The 11,936-nt window shown below is 43.2% G+C and overlaps 2 pseudogenes across 1 annotated transcript in view; one reads left to right on the top strand and one right to left on the bottom strand.

Annotated features, from left to right (window-relative positions):
* The window catches only part of LOC105513910, a 107,412-nt pseudogene that overhangs the window by 11,884 nt on the left and 83,592 nt on the right, over positions 1-11,936 (bottom strand).
* The window catches only part of LOC105513909, a 47,948-nt pseudogene continuing 47,334 nt past the window's right edge, over positions 11,323-11,936 (top strand). The window contains exon 1 of the transcript XR_001002098.1: positions 11,323-11,329. The product of XR_001002098.1 is annotated as a patr class I histocompatibility antigen, A-2 alpha chain-like (transcript). The remainder of the gene's footprint in view (positions 11,330-11,936) is intronic.

The raw sequence follows: 11,936 nt of genomic DNA, 5'->3' as shown, positions 1-11,936 counted from the left end.
TCTCTACATAATCCAGCAAACTGTCCCTGAGGGAGCCTGGTGAGGCCTAAAGAATGAATGAAATTACTCTAGGTATGGCCAAGTAGGAGTTATAATTGCAATTTTTGTGTTGTCTGGATATCACTGGTAGAGCAGATCAATAAATCCTTAGGCACACAGTGTGCAGCTGTGGATTTGGTGAGTGCATTCCTTTCCTCTCCAATTAGAAAGGGGATACGGAATGATTCATATTCATGTGGGATACACAACACATTTATTTATCATTTGCCTCAGGGCTATTGTAACTCCTCTGCCCTCTATAGTATATAGTCTTAAGACTACAGTAGACATACTGGATATCCTATAGGATATTAAATCAGCTCATTTCATTGACAACTTCACGTTGACTGGGGTGGATGAGCAGCAGGTAGAAAGTGCACTGGAGTCCTTGGCAAAATAAGCGCACTCCAGAAGGTGAAGGTAAACCTTACAGAGCTTCAAGAGAGGCCACTGAAGTGAAGTTTTATGGATGAACAAGTGCCAAGTGTTTAGGGGAATGCAGTTGTGTCCCCTCCAAGGTAAAAGACAAACTGTTGCATCTTGCATCCTCAGCAGAAGGAAGGAAACACACTGCCTGGTGAGCCTCTTTGAGTTCTGACGACACCACATTCCACATCTAGGTATATTGCTTTGGCCCACACTTTAGGTGACGTAGGAGGAGGCCACTTTCATGTGGGGCCCACACAGGAAAAGACCCTGCAACAGATGCAGGCCATGGTGCAAGCAGCCAGCATCTCTCAGACACCCTGGGGCTGGTGGTGCCAGTGGTGGGAAAGATGCAGGATGGAGCTGAACCAAGCACTAGTGGGAGAGTCACAGTGGAGGGCCTGTGATTCTGGAGTAAGATCATGTCATCCACAGCAGAGACATATGCCCCCTGTTAGAAGCAGCCTTTAGTGTTCCTTGTCCTGATTCAGTAGAATGCTTGACCATGGGACACCAAGCAGTGATATAGTTCCAAGTGCCTGCATGACCCACAAAGTCATAGATTGCACAGGCCCAACAGCATCCTTCATGGGGTGAAAACAGTCCACCTGGGTTCAACTTGAATCCCATATTGACACCCACAGAAAACACCCAAGTCTGATGTGGCACTGAACAGCTAAACAGACAAATGGAAGTTAGCCGCCTTCACCATGGGTCAGCCCAGGCCTGGTAGGATGGGCGCATGAATGGAGCAACCACAGTGGCAGGTATGAGGCTACATATGGGGCCAGAAACACTGACCCCCTCCCCCAGCCCTACTAAGGTAGATGCAGCTACTGCCACCTCTGAATGTCCAATTCATCGGCATTTGAGGCCCATGATGTGCCCCAGTGGGGCACTATTTCTTTAGGTGACTACCTAGCCACTAAGTAACAAGTGACTACATTTAGCTACTTCCATTCTGGAAGGGCCAGAGTTCATCTTCATAGGGATAGGCTCCTATTCCAGGAGTGGGTTTTCCTGTGCTGCTCTCAGACACTCAACCAGCACCACTCTCTGGTGATGGTGACATTCCTGATCCACATGCTAGGCAGTGCTCCTAGCCCATTATCTCCCTGAAGGACCCACTTGGCAGGGAAAGTTTCAGTGTTTCCGTGGCTGTGGGCTCCACTAATTCTATCACCATCTGCACCACCCAGAGGCTGCCAGCCACAAGGAATGCTGGACAGCTCTTCTATAGGCACAGCTCAGTGCCAGCCTGGAGGGAGCACTTTGAGGGGTGGGTGCCATCTTTCAGAACATGGTACATTATTTGAATCAGAGACATCTCTATGGTGCTGTGTTCTCACTGGAAGAACATGTGGGTCCAGAAATCAAAAGGTGGAAGCAGGTATGGCTCCATGTCCAATCTCTTTGATTCACCCACTAGGGTATTTTGCATTTTTTATCTCCAACACTGGGCTGTGCAGGTTAGGAGGTCCTGGTTTCCAAAGGAGGGTACACTTAAAAGGAGACAAAAGAGAGCCTGTTGAACTACACATTACTTTAGTCACCACAGAAGTTTGGACAGTGTGTGCCCAGAGACCACCTGTTGAGAAGAGGAGTCTCCTCTTCTCCAGGCCCAGGTAATAGATTCTCATCTTCAGGAGGAGGCATGGCTGCTTTCACACAGGAGGGCAAAAGCATGTGTGGAAACCAGAGATCCACCTGGGGGCCTTCTGGTTTCCCTTACCTCATTGTAAGTGTGAGCAGAATCATCCAGCAATTCAGCCTGAGAAGATTTGATTTCCAAGGGCACAGACCCGTCAGGGCAGCAGGTTTGAGTCACACTTGTGGGTAATCCCCCAAGGCCCTGCTCCTGTGCTCTGACATCCTCAGTAGCATTGGTGCTGAGTTTCTGCTTGCCATGGGCTGTTCCCAACCAGTGACAGGTCACACCAGTGACACTAAGGCAGGACATTCCTGGGAGACAAGGGACTCCTCTGATGGCCAACAGTAGCTCCAGGACTCCTCCATGGCCTTGCTCAACTCTCCTTAGATTGCCTGTGGTCCAAGACATGTCCAGTGAACTCTCTCTCCTTCTGTCCATCACTGGGGGTCACACTTGCATCTTGGTCTGTTGTCTTTCCCAGGATAATCTGCCTCCCTTGCAATATCATCTGACAGGTGTGTCCCCTAATAAAATGCTGTAACTTTAATCTCATGGTGACACTTGCTTTTTGGAGGATTTGGACTACAAAATCATTTTCATCTGCACACCGGTGACCTCTTACTTATTCCAATTTGTAAAATCCTTTTGTTTATTCAACTTCTTCTACTTGCATTGGCTTCATTTTGCAGGTATTTGTATTATGTTTTTGAATTCGTCCATGTTTGTTGCTTTAATCACTAAATTTGGGAGTAGTTTGTTACACAGCAATGGATAAACAAACGAAGCCCTCTTACACTTCCATTATGCTATAGAGGTTAACTACATCTGTTTTATTTCCTCCCATTTTCATAATATTGGCCATACATAGGGTTTCTAGTTTCTCATGTCTATTCTTTTCTTTATTTTAGTTTATTTTCTCCTTTGTTCCTTCCCTTTCTCCTTCCTTCTGTCCCTCCCTCCCTCTCTTTCTTCTCTATTTCCATTCAACCTCTCGCCCTCCTCCTTTTCATTCCGCTTTCCTTCCCCTTCCCCTTCCTTCTTTTCCTCTTTCACTCCTTCCTCCATTCCTCCTTCTTTCCCTCCCTTCCTCCATTTTTTCCTTTTTATTATGAAATTTTCCTAGCATATAAAGTAACCCTATGTGTTTGGGCTATAAGTAAGCATTTTCTGGATCTATATGTCAAAAGTATAATGCCATGGTATATGAGAAACAAGTAAACAACAGGAAGTTATTAACAGAATCTAAACAAAAATGCCTGCAATAATTCTGCAGCCAAGACAGTGGCTTTCAACTCAATTCCTTCAACTCAGTGTTTTTAGAACACATCATCAACATCAAGTATTATACATTTAATTCAAAAGTTTAGGCCAGGCATGGTGGTTCATGCTTGTAATCCCAGCACTTTGGGAAGCCAAGGCGGGTGGACCACCTGCAGCCAGGAGTTCAAGACCAGTCTGGCTAACATGGTGAAACCCCGTTGTTGCAATCAGTTACTACGGGATATAATGAAGGGGACGAACACAGAAATAAAGACAAAGACAAAAAGATCTGTTCTGAAAGAAGGGGTCAGGGGCTTCTTGCTACTAGTGATTCCTTCTGGTGGCAAACGCAGTTTGTCAGTTTGCCAACATCCTGCTTTCATGAGAATAGTTTGTTGTTTGTTCATATAGCCTCCAGTGGTATAGTGAGTTGATCACGACCCTTATTCTTTTGGCCTCCAACACCCCGTCTCTACTAAAAATGCAAAAATTAGCTGGGCGTGGTGGTGAATGCCTGTAATCCCAACTACTCTGGAGGCTGAGGCAGGAGAATTGCTTGAACTGGGAGGAAGAAGTTGCAGTCAGCCGAGATGGCACGACTGCACTTCAGCCTGGGTAACAGAGCAAGACTTTGTCTCAAAAATAAATAAATAAAGAAATAAATAAGTTTAAGTTGGCAAAATCACTTTGGAACTAATATTATTATTATCTAGTATGGTTAAAGTCCATACAACATATAATCCAACCATTCCACTCCTAATCATACACTCTGCGGGCTTTCCTGCCTATGTGCCCAGGAGACATGCACACTAATGTTTATGGCAAAAACTAGAATCAGCTACATATACATCAATAGAAAACTAGTGCAATTATGGTATACCATAAAATGTAAACCTTCAGCAGTAAAAATGAGTGAATCACAGCCTCCCACACCACAGATAACTCCTATACGTAATGTGCATCACAGGAAAATAAATGCAGTAGGAATTTGCTGTACTGGAAGCTTAAAAACCAGCAAAACTAATATTTGGATTGAGGATATATCTATACTTATTACACAAATCTTTAAATAAATATAAAGGAAAAATAATCACAAGACTCAGGATGGAGTCTCCTTTTGAGGGATGTGAATGGGCAGCAGCCCAGGGTAGTTTACAGGTTCTGTGTTTTACAACAGTGTTGGCTAAAGTCCATACAACATATCCATTCCCTTTTAAAAGGGAACTTTTAAAATAAATTTGTAATACTTGATGTTGATGATGTGTTCTGAAAACATTGAGTTGAAAGAATTGACTTAAATTCCTAATTCCTTAAACAGAGTTTTTCAAATTAAAATATACCTGGTTTTTATAAAAATGAAAGAGAAAAGAATACCAAAATTCATTGCAAGCATCCTTAACAAGAACTACTTACACTGGAAGAAAACGACAGAGAATTGTAAGGAGCCATGTGACAGAGAGGACCAGCAGGCCATGAAAATGGCCTTGGCTACAAATAGGTCATTTGATCCTTGGCTCACTGGCATCTCTCTAGATTTTTGAAGTATACAATCTTCAATCTGACATGCAAGGTAATTCCATCTTGCAAAGGATTTGGTGTTACATTTTACCACACATACAACTGAGTTAAACTATTACAGAATTGGAAATGCACATCATTGATCAAAATAAATGAAACAAGAAAAGAGTAGAAAGGAATAACCAGTGATGGAATAGCAATATGAATAGAAAACGCAATAGGACTGCTAAAGCAAACAAACAAACAAAACCACCTCAGAAGCACCTGATAGCAGTGCTGTTTAGAATCATAGTGGTGTCCAAATCACTTCTATCACATATCATTCAACACCACAACAAAATATGTTAAGTGTATTATAGAATGCTGATAGAATAGCCAGTTATCGAAAAACCTTGTTTCTCAATTTGAACTAACAATTTCATGATACTGCATCAAACCAGTTATTGGCATCAGGCTAAGCTAGATGTGTTAACTGAAGTATGAGATTCACATCTTTATAAATGAAAAGCAATCTGATTAGGCAATATTTTTCTAAGTGAAAGCAAGTTAATTAGAGAAGTAAAGAAACAAAGGATGGCTACTCCAGAGACAGAGCAGTGCTTCTTTTTTTAAGTGTAGGCAAATGTTTTTTGAAGATGTATTTCAATAAGAAAATTGGTGCTTGGGACATACTTCCACTAAATTTGAGACATTTTAGACAAAACAAAGACTTATTTTCAAGACATAATTTTTATGGGACTAAAGTCTTGGAACTATTTGATCTCCTTACTCTATGTTCTCAACTGTGTTAACTCATTGAAGAGAATGTTGTTGTTATTAAAGATATTGGCAAGAAAATCTCAGAGATACTGTTGTATCTCCTTTATCTGCCTCAAACTGTTTTCTCCTCAACACGTAAGGCTCCGTGATGTCTCAAACTTTTAATCATTAATTTAAAAAGTGAAGCTTATCACAGAATTACAAAAAAACTATTTTAAAATTCATATGGATCCAAAAAGGAGCTCATATAGCCAGGAGAATCCTAAGCAAAAAGAACAAAGCTGGAGGCATGAGGCTACCCCACTTAAAACTATACTACAAGGCACAGTAACCAAAACAGCATGGTACTGGTACAAAACAGGCGCATAGACCAATGAATAGAAAACTCAGAAATAAGACCACACATCTAAAACCTTGTGATCTTCAACGAGCCTGACAAAAATAATCAATGGGCAAAGGATTTCCTATTTAATAAACGATGCCGGGAGAACTGGCTAGCAATATGCAGAAAATTGAAACTGGACTCCTTCCTTACACCTTACCCAAAAATTAACTTATGATGGATTAAAGACTTAAATGTAAATTCCAAAACTAGAAAAACCCTGGAAGAAAATCTAGGCAATACCATTCAGGACACAGGGATGGGCAAAGATTTTATGATGAAAATGCCAAAAGCAACTGCCACAAAACCAAAAATTGACAAATGGCATCTAATTAAACAAAAGAGCTTCTATAGAGCGAAAGAAACTATTATCAGAGTGAACAGACATCCTACAGAATGGGAGAAAATTTTTGCAATCTGTCCATCTGACAAAGGTCTTGTATTCAGAATCTACAAAGAACTTAAGCAAATTTACATGAGAAAAACAACTTCATTAAAAAGTGGGCAAAGGACCTAAACAGACATTTCTCAAAAGAAGACACACATGTGGCCAATAAACATAAGAAAAAAAGCTAAACATCACTGATCAGAAGAAAAATGCAAATCAACACTACAATGAGATACCATCTCATGCCAGTCAGAATGGCAATTATTAAAAGTCAAGAAACAACAGATGCTGGTGAGGTTGCAGAGAAACAGGAAGGCTTTTTCACTGTTGGTGGAAATGTAAATTGGTTCAACCATTGTGGAAGACAGTGTGGCAATTCCTCAAAGATTTAGAACCAGAAATACCATTTGACCCAGCAATCCCACTATAGGTTATATACCCAAAGGAATATAAATCATTCTATTATAAAGGTATATGCATGTGTATGTTCATTGCAGTACTATTCACAATAGCAAAGACACAGAATCAACCCAAGTGCTCACCAATGATGAACTGGATGAAGAAAATATAGTACATATACACCATGGAATATTATGCAACCATAAAAAGGATTGAGATCAAGTCCTTTGCAGGAATATGAATGAAGCTGGAAGCCATTATCCTCTGCAAACTCACACAGGAACAGAAAACCAAACACCACATGTTCTCACTTATAATTGGGAACTGAGCAATGAGAACACATGGAACCAGGGAGAGGAGCAGCACACACTGGGGCCTGTTGGGGGAGGGCAGTGATGGGGGTATCATTAGCAAAAATAGCTAATGCATGCCAGGGTTAACACCTAGGTGATGGGTTGATAGGTGCAGCAAACCACCATGGCACACGTTTACCTATGTAACAAACCTGCACATGTACCCTGGAACTTAATAAAATAAAATAAAATAAAATAAAAAGACAAGCTTAAAGCATTAAAGAAAAATAATTAGATAAAAGAAGGCTTTGTTTTACAAAATCCTGACACAATAATTTTAATTTTGCTTTTAACGTACAGCAAGTCCTTTAGTACAGCTCTCTTTCAGAGGTGCAGCTTAATTCCCTCTCTTGAGTCTGGCTTGGACTTAATGATGCACTTCTGATATGGCCTGGCTCTGTGTTCCCACCCAAATCTCATTTTGAATTGTCTTGTGAATTGTAATCGCCACATATTGGGGGAGGGACCTCATGGGAGGTGATTGAATCATGGGGATGGTTCCCCCAAGCTGTGGAAGTCAGTGGTTGAAACTGTTTTTCCTAATGCTCCCCTCAGCACTGCCCTCCCATAATAGGCCCCGGTGTGTGTTTTGCCTCTCCCTGTGTCCATGTGTTCTCGTTGCTCAGCTCACAACTTTAAGTGAGAACATGCGGTGTTTGGTTTCTCATTCCTGTGTTAGTTTGCTGAGGATAACGGCTTCCAGCTTCATCCATGTCCCAGCAAAGGACTTGATCTCATTCCTTTTTATGGCTGCATAATATTCCATGGTGTATATGTACCATATAAGGGGATTTTCCCCACTTCGCTCTGCATTTCTCTCTCCTGCCACCATGCGAAGAAGGACATGTTTGCTTCCCCTTCTGCCATGATTGTAAGTTTCCTGGGGCAGCCTCCTCAGCCATGCAGAACTGCGAGTCAATTGAGCTCTTTCCTTTATAAACTACCCAGTCTTAGGTATTTCTTTATAGCAGTGTGAGAATACACTAATACAACTTCTAACTGATAGAGTAATGCTGGCATAACAGTTTGTGACTCTGGGTGTAGAATGTGAAACTCACTGTGGCTTCCACCTTCTCTCTCTCTCTGTCTCTGGGATCACGAGCTCTGGGGGAAGCCAGCTGCTGTGCCATAAGCAGCCCTGCAGGAAGGTCCATGTGGCTAAGAACTGAGGCTGCCTGGGACCAGAAAACAAGGAACTAGGCCTTTTCCAACAGCCATGTGAGTGAGCCATGTTTCAAGTGAATCCCTAGCCCCAGTGAAGCCCTCAGACAATGCAGCCCTAGGCTGACAACTGGACTGCAACCTTGTGAGAGGCCCTGAGCCAGAAGCATTCAGGGAAACCTCTCCTGGATTTCTGACCATTAGAAACTGTGGGAGATGATGAATATTTGTTGTTTTGAGCTGCTAAGTTTTACATAATTTGTTATGCAGTAGTAAATAACTAATACATTTTCACAAGAGGATGTATTATTACACATTAATTTGCATTTGCTCTAAATTTATCATCATCATATTACTATTTTTGAGACAGGGTCTCACTCTGTCACCCGGGCTGGAGTACAGTGGCATGATCAGCATGCACTGCAGTGTCAACCTCCTGGGCTCTAGGGATCCTCTGATCTCAACCTCCTGAGTAGCTGGGACAGCAGGCATCAATTAACATGCCTGGCTAATTTTCTATTTTTTATTCTTTTGTAGAGATGGGGGTTTCACCATGTTGCCCAGGCTGATCTTGAACTTCTGCAGTCAAAGCTGCCTTCCTCTGCCTTCGAAAGTGCTAGGACTGCAGGGGTGAGACACCATACCTGGTCTAAAGTAACTATAAGATAATAAACATGTAACTTAGTTTTAAAAGGTAAGGAGAATTTTCATGGCTGAAGAGGACGTTTTATTACCATTCACAATGATCACTTTACTACAACTCCAATTTCCAACTGTGTCCCAATAAAATACAAAAAGAAGATCCAATCCTTGCTAGGCTGATTCTATGATGGCCCCAACAACCAGCTCCTGGTCATTCACCTTTCCCCAGTTATTCAACCAACTCTAATGTAGGTGCTGCTGTGAAGGGATTTAGCAGATATAATTAAGCGCCTCAATTAGTTGACTTTAGGCTGGGTTTATCCTGCTTGGACTGTTCTAATCAGATGAGCCCTTTAAAGGACTGGGTTCTTCCTGAGCATAGAGATTCACAATGTGAGAGGGATTCAGCGTGAGGGGTTTCCTCCACCGTGGGCTTTGAAAATGAAGAGGCTGTGTAGGAAAAAACGCTGGTGGGCACCAGGAACTGAGCACAGCCCTCTCTGTTCTCTACAGTGACAGCCAGCGAAGAACAGGGACCTCAGTCTTACAACTGCTAGAAACTGCATTCTGCCACCTCTGTACAAGCCTGAAGGGGACTGAAAATGAAAACACAGCTTTGGGAAGCCCAGAACAGAGATTCTATCCACATCATGCCCAGATTTCTGACTGAGGAACTATAAACAGATAAACGGGTGTTGTTTGGCCAGGCGTGGTAGCGCACGCCTGTATCCTAACATTTGAGGAGCTGACACAGGAGGATCACTTGCAGCCAGGACTTTGAGAGTAGCCAGGATAATACAGTGAGACACTTGTCTCTACAGTTTTTTTAAATTACCTTGGCATCGTGGCACTCACCTGCAGTCCTAGTTACTCTGAAGACTGATGCAGGAGGGTCCCTTGAGCCCAGAAGTTTGAGGCTGCAGTGAGCCATGATCATGTGACTGCACTTCACCCTGGATGACAGAGGGAGACTCTGTCTCTAACAACAAATCAATGAATACAATAAATGGGTGTGTTTAAAGCCAATGTTTGTGACAATTTGTTACACAGTCTTATAAAATTCATACAGACTCAAAAGACTCATGGAATGAATTGATGAATTGATACGCACACTAGTTACATAAAATAAAATGTATTTTAACTTTTTCAGTGTTTTACATTTTATAATTTTCTGGGATGCAATTTAATACACTCATATTTCAGTCAGTCAAGAAAAATTAATTTAGTCCCTATGATGAACCAGGTATGCCCTCATATGCTCAAATGCCTGACATTCTAGAAGCTTCACAAGAACAAGGTGGAGCCACTGGAGTGTTTTAGGTGGAGAAATGACACACTCTGACTCATAGCAGCAGGACCACTGTGGAGAGAACAGTCACGTAGCAGGTCATGGAACAGTGCTAAATCCACAATTCAGGAGTGACAGGGTGGTGGGGATTAAGGGGAGAAGAGGGCCTGAGGGATGAGAGGGACGGAGGGAAGGGCTGGAGAAGCAGAAGTTGAGGAAAAGAAGCAGAGGGAAAGAATTCCAAAGCAGCAGGATTCTTAGGTTTAAATATATTGTTTTATAGATTTTAATACATCCATCTACAGAGCCTCACAGGGTGACCTTTGAGGTTGGCCTTTAATGTCTTATGTGGGTCTGCCTAGAAACTAATCGTTTTTTATGTTAATCAGGTTTAAAAGTACTAAGTATTCCTAAAAAATATACACACCACTTACATATGGATACTTCCTAAAAACAGGCAGTGCATGAGCACTAGTGAGGGGCATTGTGACTGCGTTGAACACTTGCAACTGTGAGGTGAATAAAGTCTTGTACTGACTCCTGGTTGCAACATACAGTAACACAGTGTGCTGCTTTGTATTGAGGAGATGTCCTGGACTCACAGGGAAACTCAAGGCTACGGAATGGTGGTAAATTTAAAATACAACAAGTGGGAGCCACAGATACATTGTCTGGGAAAGTGAAACTTAGGAGCTTTGTGAGTCCTGTTGTAAAGCTTTTAGACACATTTATGTATCAAGGGGCCAAAGTCACATTTTTTACCGATTAGATTCCTGATCATTCAGGGGTTACCAAGATTCTGCTACTCACTGTAGTTAATACACAAGGAGCAAACTGGTCTCTGTTCTATCTCATGCACTCAGGCACAACTTTTCCAGATTTAAAGAAAAAGAAAAAAGAAAAGAAAAAAAAAGCCCTGTCTCTACACCTCCATTCCCAGGGCAAGCTCACTCTCTGGCACCAAGCTCTCTGGGGTGATTTTTCTTCTAGAAGAGTCCACTGTGACAGGTAAGGAGTAGGAGGCAGGGAGTCCAGTTCTGGGACGGGGAGTCCGCGATGAAAAGTGAAGAGAGAGGGACGGGGCCCATGCCGTGTGTTTCTCCGTGGTTTCTCAGACAGCTCCTGGGCCAAGACTCAGGCAGACATTGAGACAGAGCGCTTGGCACAGGCGTAGCGGGTCAGTGCGAAGTCCTAGGGCTCTTGGCGTGGCTCTCAGGGTCTCAGGCCCCACAGGCAGTGTATGGATTGGGGAGGCCCCGTGTTGAGGATTCCCCATCTCCGCAGAGTTTCTCTCCTCCTTCTCCCAACCTGTGTCTGGTCCTTCTTCCTGGATTCTCACCGGGCGACTCCAGTTCTCACTCCCATTAGGTGACAGGTTTTTAGAGAAGCCAGAGTCGCCGCGGTCCCGGTTCTAAAGTCCTCGCTCACCCACTCGGACTCAGATTCTCCCCAGACGCCAAGGATGGTGATCATGGCGCCCTGAACCCTCCTCCTGCTGCTCTCGGGGGCTCTGGCCCTGACAGACACCTGGGAGGGTGAGTGCCGGATCGGGAGATGGCCTCTGCGGGGAGGGGCCAGGGGCCCGCCCGACTGTGGTGCAGGACCAGAGGAGCCGCGCCGCGCCAGGAGGAGGGTCGGGCGGGTCTCAGCCTCTCCTCGCCCCCAGGCTC

This window comes from Colobus angolensis, unplaced genomic scaffold (genome assembly GCF_000951035.1).
Source record: "Colobus angolensis palliatus isolate OR3802 unplaced genomic scaffold, Cang.pa_1.0 Scaffold237, whole genome shotgun sequence".
NCBI lineage: Eukaryota > Metazoa > Chordata > Mammalia > Primates > Cercopithecidae > Colobus > Colobus angolensis.
Note: the sequence above shows the minus strand (reverse complement) of the source record. Positions and strands in the feature narration are given on the sequence as shown.